The sequence below is a fragment of the Rhincodon typus genome, chromosome 2 (assembly GCF_021869965.1).
Source record: "Rhincodon typus isolate 14 chromosome 2, sRhiTyp1.1, whole genome shotgun sequence".
Lineage (NCBI taxonomy): Eukaryota > Metazoa > Chordata > Chondrichthyes > Orectolobiformes > Rhincodontidae > Rhincodon > Rhincodon typus.
This window is the reverse complement of record NC_063333.1, coordinates 35,912,179-35,924,186: the sequence shown is the minus strand read 5'-3', so window position 1 is coordinate 35,924,186 and position 12,008 is coordinate 35,912,179. Positions and strand designations below refer to the sequence as shown.

The following is a 12,008-nucleotide window of genomic DNA, read 5'->3' as shown; positions in this document are numbered from 1 at the left end:
TGTACGGGAGTGGAATGCCTCATCCTGGGAGCAGATGCGGCGGAGGCAAAGGAATTGGGAATAGGGGATAGCATTTTTGCAGGAAGGTGGGTGGGAGGAGGAGTATTCTAGGTAGCTGTGGGAGTCGGTGGGCTTGAAATGAATATCGGTTTCTAGGTGGTTGCCCGATACGGAGACAGAGAGGTCCAGGAAGGGGAGAGAGGTGTTAGAGATGGTCCAGGTAAACTTAAGGTTGGGGTGGAAGGTGTTAGTGAAGTGGAACCTCATCCCGCCCCCTTGACCTGTCCGTCCTCCCTGGACTGACCTATCCCCTTCCTAACTCCCTACCTACACTCACCTTTACTGGCTCCATCCCCGCCTCTTCGACCTGTTTGTTTCCTCTCCACCTATCCGCTCCTCTATCCCTCTTCTATCCACCTCCCACTCTCTCCCTATTTATTTCAGAACCCCCTTTCCCTCCCCCTTTTCTGATGAAGGGTCTAGGCCCGAAACGTCAGCCTCTCTGCTCCTATGATGCTGCTTGGCCTGCTGTGTTCATCCAGCCCTGCACCTTGTTGTCTTGGATTCTCCAGCATCTGCAGTTCCTACTATCTCTCACCCTTACCTTGGTCTTCCCCAGAACCCAGTTTTCGAGTTTAGCTTTTTCCAAGATGGCAGCACATGTATCAGGATTCACTGGCGGTTCTTCAGTCGACTTAAATGCAAGAATATAGTACCTACAAAAAAATTAGGATAAAGAGTGCTACGAAACACATTTGTGGAACATCATGTTGGAGTTAAACACTAATTCTACCAAATCACACAGTTACTCTTAGTAATTTGTCTGTATGAAAATTAAAACAAGGAACAGTGCAGAGAGCAGGCAGAATCTGTAAATTTCCTTGCAATTGGAAGGCTGCTTGGTCCTGCACACTATCTCTCATATCTAGTCACTTAAACGGAGTGGACATATATGTGACATCATGTTGAGACACAGCATCATTACCTGTTCTTAGATTAGGGACAAATCCTTGTCCGATCCTATTTCTCATCTACTTGCTGCCCCTCAGTGATGTCACTCACAAACACAACAGGTTACCATAAACAGGTGATACTGAGCTGTACCGCTCCACTGCTTGTTTGGCTTCTGTTTGGATTTCCTGAAGACCTTGACAAGATGCCACACAGGAGGCTCTAAATAAGATACAAGCCCATACAAGTTGGAAGAACAATGCTTGGGGACCCTGCACCCCTCCGGACTCAATACTGAGTTCAATAATTTTAGGGCCTGAACTCTCCCAAGTCCTAGCCCCCTACCACACACATCAGGCCTCGTTATCACATAGTCTGCCATGACACACTACCTATTGTTAGCTACAACAGTCTCCATTAACAGCTATTCATCCTCCTAACCAGATTGTTATCTACTCATTTGACTGTCCATCTGCTCTTGACTCTCGTTGGGCTCTATCCCCACCTACTGTTTAGTCTTTTCCCCTCACCCCACCCAAACTTCTGCATATAAACTGACATTTTCCTTGCTACCATCAATTCTGAAGAAGGGTCACTGGACCCGAAACGTTAACTCTGATTTCCCTTCATAGGTGTATTATAGAAATGTACTGGGTCTGTACTTGTTGGAATTTAGAACGATGATGGGGAATCTGATTGAAGTTTACAGAATACTGAGAGGTCAGGATAGAGTGGATGTGGGGAAAGTGTTTCCAGTAGTAGGAGAGACTAGGACCCAAGGATACAGCCTCATAATAGGAAGGATGTGGAAGCTTTAGAGAGGGTGCAGAGGAGATTTACCAGGACTGGACTGAAGGGCAGGTCTTATGAGGAAAGGTTGAGGGAGCTAGGGCTTTTCTCATTGGAGTGAAGAATGATGAGAGATGACTTGATAGAGGTGTACAAGATGATGAGAGGCATAGATAGAGTGGACAGCCAGAGACTTTTTCCCAGGGTGGAAATGACTATTGCGAGGGGGCATAATTTTAAGGTGATTGGAGGAAGGTATAGGGGAGACGTCAGAGGTAGGTTCTGTACTCGGAGAGTGGTGTGTGCTTGGAATGTGCTGCCAGCGGTGGTAGTGGAGTCAGATACATTAGGGACATTTAAGTGACTCTTGGATAGGCACATGGATGATAGTAAAATGTAGGGTATGCAGGGTAGTTCCATCTTAGAGTAGGATAACAGTTCGGCACAACATTGTGGGCCAAAGGGCCTGTACTGTGCTGTACTGTTCTATGTTCTATGCTGCCAAATCTGCTGAGCTTTCCCAGAAACTTCTGTTTTTGTTTCAGATTTACAGCATCCACAGTTCTTTTGATTTTTACAAGCTCATGGTGTTAGAGGCAAGGTACAGGCATGGATGAGGATTGGCTGACTGGGACAAGGTAGAGAGTAAGGATAAAGGGGTCGTTTTCAGAATGACAGACAGTAGTGGAGTTCCACAGGCGTCAGTGTTGGGATCACACTTATTCATGTTATACATTAACAATCTGGACAAGGGGACCTAGATTTCAGATGACACAAATATAGCTGGAGGGACAGATAGTGTCGTGAAAGTGGGGAGGTTTCAGAAGGACTTGGAGAGGCTAGGAGAGTGGGCAAAGAAGTGGCAGATGGAATACAATATGGGAAAGTATGTAGTTATGCACTTTTGTGGGAAGAATACAAGTGAAGGCCGTTTTCTAAATGGTGATTGGCTTCAGAAATCTGAAGCACATAGGGACTTAGGAGTGCAAGTGCAGGAATTTCTTAAGGTTTACATGAAGGTTCAATTGCCAGTTAGGAAGACAAATGCAGTTTTCGCATGCATTTCAAGAGGGCTAGAATACAAGAGCAGGGATGTACTGCTGAGGCTGTACAAGGCTCTGGCAAGACTGAATTTGGAATATTGAGAGTCGTCTTGGGCTTGTATCTAAGGAAGTATGTGCTGGCATTGGAGAGGGTCCATCGGAGTTTTCCAAGAATGATCCCAGGGATGAGGAGCAGTTGAGGACTCTGAGTCTGTATGGAATTTAGAAAGATGATGGGAAATCTGATCGAAGCTTACAGAATACTGAGAGGCCAGGATAGAGTGGATGTGGAGAAGGTGTTTCCAATAGTAGGAGAGACTAGGACCCAAGGGTACAGCCTCAGAGTAAAGGGCAACCCTTTAGTACTAAGATGAGGAGGAATTTCTTCAGCCAGAAGGTGGTGAATTTGTGGAACTCACTGCCACATAGGGCTGTGGAGGCCGAGCCATTAAGTGTATTTAAGACAGAGTTGGACAGGTTCTTGATCAGTAAGAGGATCAAGGGTTACAGGGAAAAGGCAGGAGAATGGGGTTGAGAAAAGTATCAGCCATGATTGAATGGTGGAGCAAAACTGATGGGCTGAATGGCCTAATTTTGTTTCTATGTCTTATGGTCTTAAACGCTTCTCCAACCTATGATTTGTTATGCAGCATACTTGGCATCCATAAAAATTTTCTCCAATGAAATATGGAGGAATTCAAAGACCTTGTTACTATAAACTCTGTTTGTCTGTCACTATCCTTTTTGCTCTCCTGGTCTCTTCCTGAGGCTGAACCAGACTGTTCACCACTTTGATTTAGAGCCCAACCACATATATGCACTATCAGTAAGAATGCCAACTTTTACCCCATCCATGCCTTTGTTATCGCTAGTCTCAGGTGGCTTGGGTTGTTGGTTTCATTTATCTCTCATTTGCTCCTCTTCCTGATGTTCTCTGAAAGTCTAGTGTGTCAGGGTTAATGGTGAGAATCATTCTATGTTGGTCAAATAGACAAGGGATTACTTCCAGGCATCCAATCCACTTGATAGTCTTTTTAAATATTAGTTCACAGGATGTGGGTGTTACTGACTAGGACAGACTTATTTCCAGTTCCTAATTTCCCGTGAGATGGTGATGGTGAGCTGCCTCTATAAAGTGCTGCAGTTCATGGGGGACAAATGAGCAGGAGATGGGAGTATACCCACAGGGAATTCAAGGATTTTGACCCTGCAACAGTGACATTTACCTGGTAAAGACCTCTGAGCTATTCCCTTTGCATGTGTCTGCCACCTCTCAGGAAAGGAACTGTACCTTGCCTTTCTTTGGTGGCTTCTTGCTTGATGGTAAGAATTCTAGCTGAGATCCACTCTGAAAATATGATGGCCTTCATGATGGAAAGTTATGGACTGTGGTGAGACTGAGGCAACCCTCAGCTGAACCTTGTCCACTTATATAGAGTTGTAGAGTCATACAGCATGGAGACAGACCCTTCGGCCCAACTTGACAATGCTAACCAGATTTCCTAAACTGAACTAGTCCCATTTACCTGCAGTTGGCCTATACCCTTCTAAATCTTTCCTATCTATATACCTTTCCAAATATCTTCCAAATACTGTAATTGTACTCACTTTTACCACTCCTCCAGCATCTTGTTCCATATATACACCACTGTCTGTATGAAAAAGTTGACCCTTATGTCCCTTTTAAATCTTACCCCTCTTGCCCTAAATCTCTGCCCTCTTGTTTTGGACTCCCCTATCCTGGGAGAAAGACCTCAGTTATTCACCTTATCTATGCCCCTCATGATTTTATAAACCTCTACAAGGTCACCCCTCCAGCTTCCTACACTCCAGGGAAAAAATGTCTCAGTCTATCCAGCCTCTCCCTATAACTCAAAACCTCCAGTCTCAGTAACATCCTAGTAAATATTATTTTCACTCTTTCCAATTTAATAACATCCTTCTTATAGCAAGGCCACCAGAACTGTACGCAGTACTCCAAATGTGTTCTTACCAATATGTTGTATAGCCGTAACATTTTCTGGGAGAGGATCAGGTAAACCAACTGAATGACAAGGGAGCCGCAGAATTTTGGGAAAACTGGTGCTAGATAATAACTGAAGCTTTGCAAAGAACAAAACACAAATAAACACCACACCAGTGCTAGCACAACAGTCTTCCTCTACCACAGTGCCTTGGTATTGTGAAAGTTCATCACAAGGTAAAAACAAATTAATTAAGTATTGTTCACCGTTCAATGAAATTGGCGAAGAGAACACGGTGTGAATATCCTTGTCTTCGGATTCGGGCTGTCTCCAAAATTCCCGTGTAACGAAGCTGGACCAGGACCTTTTCTTGATCAAATTTCTTAGCATGGCGATCATTGTTGGGTTTAATGCAACGAACAAAATGAGGGAGACCACCCACCATCTTGGACAGCAGATCCATGAGAGAAAACTGCAATCAGATAATCGTCAATCACAACAAGGAACTCATAAAAGTGGTACGGTTACATTTAAGTTTCATGAGAGGTTTTATTGAGATTCTGGATTTTTTAATTCCATAGTGGGACATAATGTATTCAGAAAGGAGGGCAGACATGGCCTCATTTTACCACTTCACCTGAAATATAGCTTTGAGGGAGCTTTATCAGATGTACTAACATTACTACAGCACATTTGGGTATTTGCACAGGTCCTGCAGTGAGCTTTTAACCGACAATCTGGTTCACAGAGTCATACATAACAGTACGGGAGGTGGCCATTTACAGAATCATAAGGTTGGATTTTAATAGCTCCTTAGAATCCGCTTGTGATGTGAGAATGCTGGGAAGATGGTTCTGAAAGGCAGCAGCTGCATCCAATGCCTCCTTACTGAAATGCCACCTCACCTGTCATCAAAACAGTGGCAGATGGCCCTCACACCCAAAGCCCAATGCATCCGCAAAAGTGGTCATGTATGGCTTATTCCCACCTCTGCTTTATGTTGGATGGGATAGTCCAGTAAGGGAACACTTTTGGCTTAAGTCGGGTTGGGGGGATCTCCAGGTGCAATTACGTCACTCCACTCCCCTTCCTGTGAGCACAGCTTGCACTCCGCAGCTCTAACAACACTTGAAAAGCTTGGCACCATCCAGGACAAAGCAGGCCACTTGACACCACATCCACAAATATCCACTCTCTCCATCACCAATGCTCAGTAGCAGCAGTGTGTACTATCTACAAGATGTACTGCAGAAATTTATTGAGGCTTTTTAGACAGCACATTTCAAACCCACAACCACTTTTATCCATAATGACAAGGGCAGCAGATACACAGGAACACCACCGCCTGCAAGTTCCCCTCCAAGCCACTCACCACTCTAACTTGGAAATATATCATTGTTCCATCAATGTTGCTGGGTCAAAGTACTGGAGCTCCCTCCCTAACTGCACTGTGGGTCTACCAACAGCATGTGGATTGCAGCAGTTCAAGATGGCAGCTCATTACCATCTTCTCAAGGGCAACTACGAACTGGCAATAAATGCTGACCTAGCCTTTGAAACCCACATACAGTGAATGAATTAGAAAATAAATCCTAACTTGGATAAAATGAAGCATTAACATTTTATCCTTCTGTTGCTGGTGAGGTAAAATACCAGTTTGCTAATGCGTGTCTGTGTGCACAGCGGTCTTTAAAAGACTGCGCAGGTACAAATAATGTCAGTCTTTTGGCGATGGCATGTGCTAAAATGGTGGTGGAATTGGGTGAGGGAGGCCAGAGGGGCTTGTTAGGTACTTAACAAGGCAAGTTTGGTAAGATAGAGTGAAAATTCTGTTAGGCCTCATGGTGTTAAACGTTATAATAAACTCGATTCTTTTTGTTTAGCTAAGTGCAAATTAAGATTCAGCCCTGCATGTTATGTTTACTTGGAAATCAAATGCATGAAAAAAGGTGTTCCATGTTCATTAAGGGTGGAGATACAGGAAAAATTCTTTTTTTTCTTGTTTTATTTTGATAAACTAAAATTGGACTGAGACAACTGAAGAACCAAGGTTTCAAAACTTGAAAAACATGATGTAAATTGTTGAGCTGTGCAAAACCGTGTTGCTTTTTGGAAGCAAAATAAACCATAAGACTATAAGATATAGGAGCAGAATTGGGTAATTTTTGGCTCTTTGAGTCTTGTCCATCATTCGATCATGGCTAATATGCTTCTTAACCACATTCTCCTGCCTCATCCTTGTAACCCTTGATCCCCTTACTAATCAAGAACTTATCTATCTCGATCTTAAATACACTCATTAACTTAGCTCCCACAGCCTTCTGCAGCACGGAGTTCCACCGATTCACCACCCTCTGGCTGAAAAATATCCTCCTCATTTCAGTTCTAAAGGGTCATCCCTTCACTCAAAGGCTGTATCCTTGTGGGCTGTACCACAAGCTGTCCCAAAAACTAATCTCACAAACATTCCATAAATTCCTTTTCCTGGGATCCGCAACCAACCTGAACTTCCCAGTCCAGCTGCATATAAAAATGCCCCATTATTATTGTAATAGTGCGTCTCTTACATGCCTTTTCTATCTCCGATTTATTTTCTGCCCAACTACTGTTAGGAGGTCTGTACATTACTCCCATCAGAGTCTTTTTTCCTTTGCGGTTCCTCAACTCTACCCGTGCAGAGAGAAGTGAGATTGAAAGACACCAAGTAACTTTTGAGTAAACAAAATTCTGCCTGTCAACAGCCCTCTGGTCGGTTGAGCTGCACTGTGTTCAAAAAATTCTAAGTGCCAAGAGCACCAGACAGTGAAAACATAAATAGCCTAAAGAGTGTTTTCTCTGTCTCTCTCTTTTTCAATGTGTGGAAATGCCAAAGTCACAGAATGTTTAAAAGAAAGAATTCATTCAAGAAAAGACTTAAGTACCTGATAAATCATCAAGGCAAGGGATGATGATCACTGTACAACACCATCTCACCATTGTAAACAGATTCAAAAGACTGTGAAAGAAAGGGGACTTCCTACATTGTAGCTTGAGCTTTTGATCTTTGGAACTTGTTTAATCTGTATATATTAGTTTTCCACACGTAGATTTTTTGTTAAACTATTTGTCTTTTGGTTTCTGATTTGTGATTGTGTAGGCATTTGTTTGGGTTCAGAAGGGTTATAGTTTAGAACATAGAACATTGAACAGTACAGCATAGTACAGGCCCTTCGGCCCACGATGTTGCGCCAAACTTTTACCCTAATCCTAAGGTCGATCTAACCTCCAACCCTACCTTATACTATCATCCATATGCCTATCTAATAGCCGCTTAAATGCTCCTAATGAGGCCGACTCCACTACCCTCTCTGGCAATGCATTCCACGCCCCTACCACTCTCTGAGTAAAGAACCTACTTCTGACATCTCCCTTATATCTACCTCCACTCACTTTAAAACTATGCCCCCTCATAAAAGCTACCTCCACCCTCGGAAAAAGTCTCTGGCTGTATAGTCTATCTATACCTCTGATCATTTTGTACACAAGTTTAAAAAAAAACAGAAATTGCTGACAAAGCTCAGCAGGTCTGGCAGCATATGTGGAGAGAAATCAGAGTTAACGGTTCACGTTGAGTAATGCTTCCTCAGAACTTGATTTCTCTAATCTGACTTTCCAATGCCAATTTTCACATGGTTCAGATAAAAACAGACTATGATCTTTGAAGTTTCTGATTCTTATTTTGTTACCTAGCTCCTCATACTGATTATGCAGACCCTTCTTTTTTGTCTTGCCTATGTCATTGGTATCTACATGGACCATGGCAACTGAATCCTTTCCATCCCACTCCAAGTCAGACTCCAGGTGCACTGTAGCGGTTCAGGAAGGTAGGTCACCACCATGTTCTTAAGCGTAACTAGGGAAGCACAATAACTGCTGGCTAGCCAGTGACAGTCACGTCCTGTGAGTGTCTAAAAGAAAGTTTCTTTCCAGGCTCAAGCAGACATCCCGGCCCTGGCACAGGATAGGCAACACAGTTGTCTGGACTCGTGCTGTTTGCTGCAGAGAACAAGTCAATCTCCTTCTCAACAGGTTAATATTCACATAAAGCATGCTTGCCTAATTGATTTCCAAAAAGATAATTTTAAAAAGCTCTAGTAGCTGCATTTCAGCAGCTTATTTGTTGACATAATTCCTTTTGGAAGAAACATTGAATAAATGTATTTATACTGAGACTGCTTGTTATTTTATCTCTGCATAACAAGTTCTTGCATAACAAATGGGAGAAGGTAACATCTGACTCATTCCTGCCCTATCTATTTGGTCTCAAGAAGTTCCCATCCTATTTCTGCAATAATTATACTGATTGATATGGCAACATTCAGTTGTGTTTGGACTAAGTTGGATTTTGCTTCTAAAATACTGATACTTTAATCCATAAGTTAAAAAAAAATCAACATTAAAATTCAACATTTGGCATTCAACATTGAACATTTCCTCATTACCATTTGCCACTGACTATCAAATCTTCAGACACTTTGATCCAAGTGACTGGAACTATAAATCTGTAAAAATAATTTTCTCCCCCAGTTCTCTCTCTATCTTGAAAAACCTTTAATCGCGAAAAAGAACCCTTAATTTTCTCAAAATCTTGAATAAGCATTCAGTCCCTTTACAAGCTTCATTTTCCATGATCCAGTATACATTTTCTACCGTATTTCGATTTGGGATGGGAAATATATCTTTTCACCTTTAAAACTGTAATATTAGTACAAGTTGTGATAGTTGCTGATATGGAGAAATTAAAGATTGTGTAGATTTTCACTGAATCTGGAGATCGCACTCTCATCATTGATTCCTCTGGACCTTTACAATGTTGGTTTGCAATGATAAATTCTGACCTTTTAAGAACTGTGGAAAGTAAGTGAAAAGGAGCCTGAATTTCTGAATAGAATGAACTCTGCTGGCAGGATCCTGAGCTCTCAAACACCAGATGCTTTGATGTGAAAGGTAGTTTGAGAGTTCTCAGTGCATCTGCCTGATTATACCAATTAACACCAATTAGGCACAGAGTGAGCGACTCTGAAAGGAGTAATTAGAGATGAACTGAAACTCAGACTATCAGAACCATGCAGATTTTTACAGAAAGAATCAAGGGTGTTTAACCCCAAATAGATGCACAAAAAATATACACTGGTGTGCTCAGCTGAGACCTATTGATAATTCATTTGAACTATCAATGTTTTTGATCCGTGTGTGTGTAATCATAGCTACGCTAAGGAAGAGCTGTTTCATTTATAGTTTGGATGTACACCTTGAAAACAGACCTGATAAAGATTGTTCAGCCAGAATATTAGCTTCCATGTTCTGAGTGGCTGTCTAGGTGAGTAAATGCATTTCAACCATTTAACATTTCTGAATATTAGCACAAAGCAATAGTTTTCTGTGGCTTGAAATATGGCTGGGCACAGTTGTCACATTCAGACAGCAAGAGTTTTCCCTCTTTAATTTATTATCAGACAATAGAGAATTCTACACGGAGGTCTCAATCTTCAAATAGGGTCACATTCCAGGTACTGACGTGAACCTAATGTAGGTAAATATTACTGAGAATCGCACTGGTCTCCAGTCTCTTGCAGCACATCTGGGTGCTTTGACTGCAATTTTCTGCCCATCGATTTCAATGGCTGAGAAAATGACAGTAGCACACCCATAATTTTCTGATATGAGCAGGCACGAAGTGAGTTTCCTCACAGCTGTCAGAGCAGAGGTCACTCCAAGGTTTTTCCTCAGCAGGAAGCCAGGGTGAAAAAAGGGAATCAGACTCTGACGTTCTGCTGTATCATGTGATGATTTAGGAGGAAGTTTCATGAAAGCCCAGGAATGACCTTGCCTGCATTGCAGCAGATTGAGAACCCATAAGAAAGAAAAATAACAATAGATATATGGAAGAGAATAAAAAGCTCAGACACAAATATCAAAATTTCAAATTAACATTAACACTGATGAAAGGGTGGGATTGAAAAATTCTGTTCCCCAGGTTGGCAGGCTTGGAGACAGGAAGGGCGCTTCATTAAATGAGGTGGTAGTGCTCCCAAACTTCACTGTCTTCCTGCTTCCACCGGAATTAGGTTCTGGACAGGGAGGCCTTTGGTCAAACTTCTTATCTCACCACTAACCAAGACCCCAAGTGGCCAGTTAAGGACCTTAAAATGATCTCAGCCTGCCAGCGTTGGAATTAACCTAGCTAGAAGCAAGTTTCTCACCAAGAGGGGTGCCAGGCAGATCAATCTGTATGGGTATTTTGTCACTTTGGAAGTCCCCCCCCCCCTCCACCCCCCCACAATCAAAGGGACTGAGTGCCTGATTGATGGATTGGGCATCATGCTAGAGGCTGTCTGCAGGGAGCCACCCCTCCCTCATTTCTGACACAGCTTTCCCTCACTCCTCTGCAAACCCACAAACCTCCACTAATTAATTACCATAGTACTGCATCCTCCAAAATCCTGAAACTTCAGAGGTGCTCTTCCATGAGCAACCATGGCTTTCTGCACGGTGCCATTGAGTACAAGAGCTGCCCATTGTCTGATCAGTCAGAAGCTGTTACTAGGTGGGACTTCAAACCCTGGGGATCTCGATTCCAGAGGAAGTCCCACTGGTGGCCTCATCGCTGCCTGTTTATTGTGTGCTTTAGAGGGTCTTCCCTGGAAGAGGCAGTGCAGGCCTCTGGTCAGCTGTCCAGACAACTGACAGCATACCCAGTGCCTCAACAAGATTTTACTCCAGAATTCTACAGACAAACCAACTCAAGCCATGTGATCAAAGGAAACAGAGTTGAGGAATCATTGTAATGCAACTGAAATCAAAACAGAAAAATCCCAATTCAAGGGATAATGGAATTCTGCTTAGCAGAATATTCGGAAAAGGCATGTGAGTAACCTAAATGGATGATAATAAATAGAAAAGTGAAGGAAGAGCAAGGAACACCATTTAACATAATGTGGTGGTGGTGATGCTGCAAAACAGTGCAGTCATGCACATTGCCATGGGTTGAGAAGCAATATATTTGTACGCGCATTTCCCTATGCACTTTCTCTCTGACTATATCTTTAGGAGATGTTACCAATACCCCCTTGTAACTGGGAAGCAGCAGCAATGTGGAGAATATGGATGATGTCCAGTTCAAGGGCTTCACTGGTGAGCATTAAGTTGTAAATCATTTAAGTATTCAGACAAATAAAAGTGTGTGAAGTGAATCGGGTTCTAGAACTGGTTAAGAACTGTG

The 12,008-nt window shown here is 42.7% G+C and overlaps 1 protein-coding gene across 1 annotated transcript in view; it reads left to right on the top strand.

Moving 5' to 3' along the window:
• myo3a (myosin IIIA) overlaps positions 1-12,008 on the top strand; it is a 355,589-nt gene that overhangs the window by 309,710 nt on the left and 33,871 nt on the right. The window lies entirely within an intron of this gene.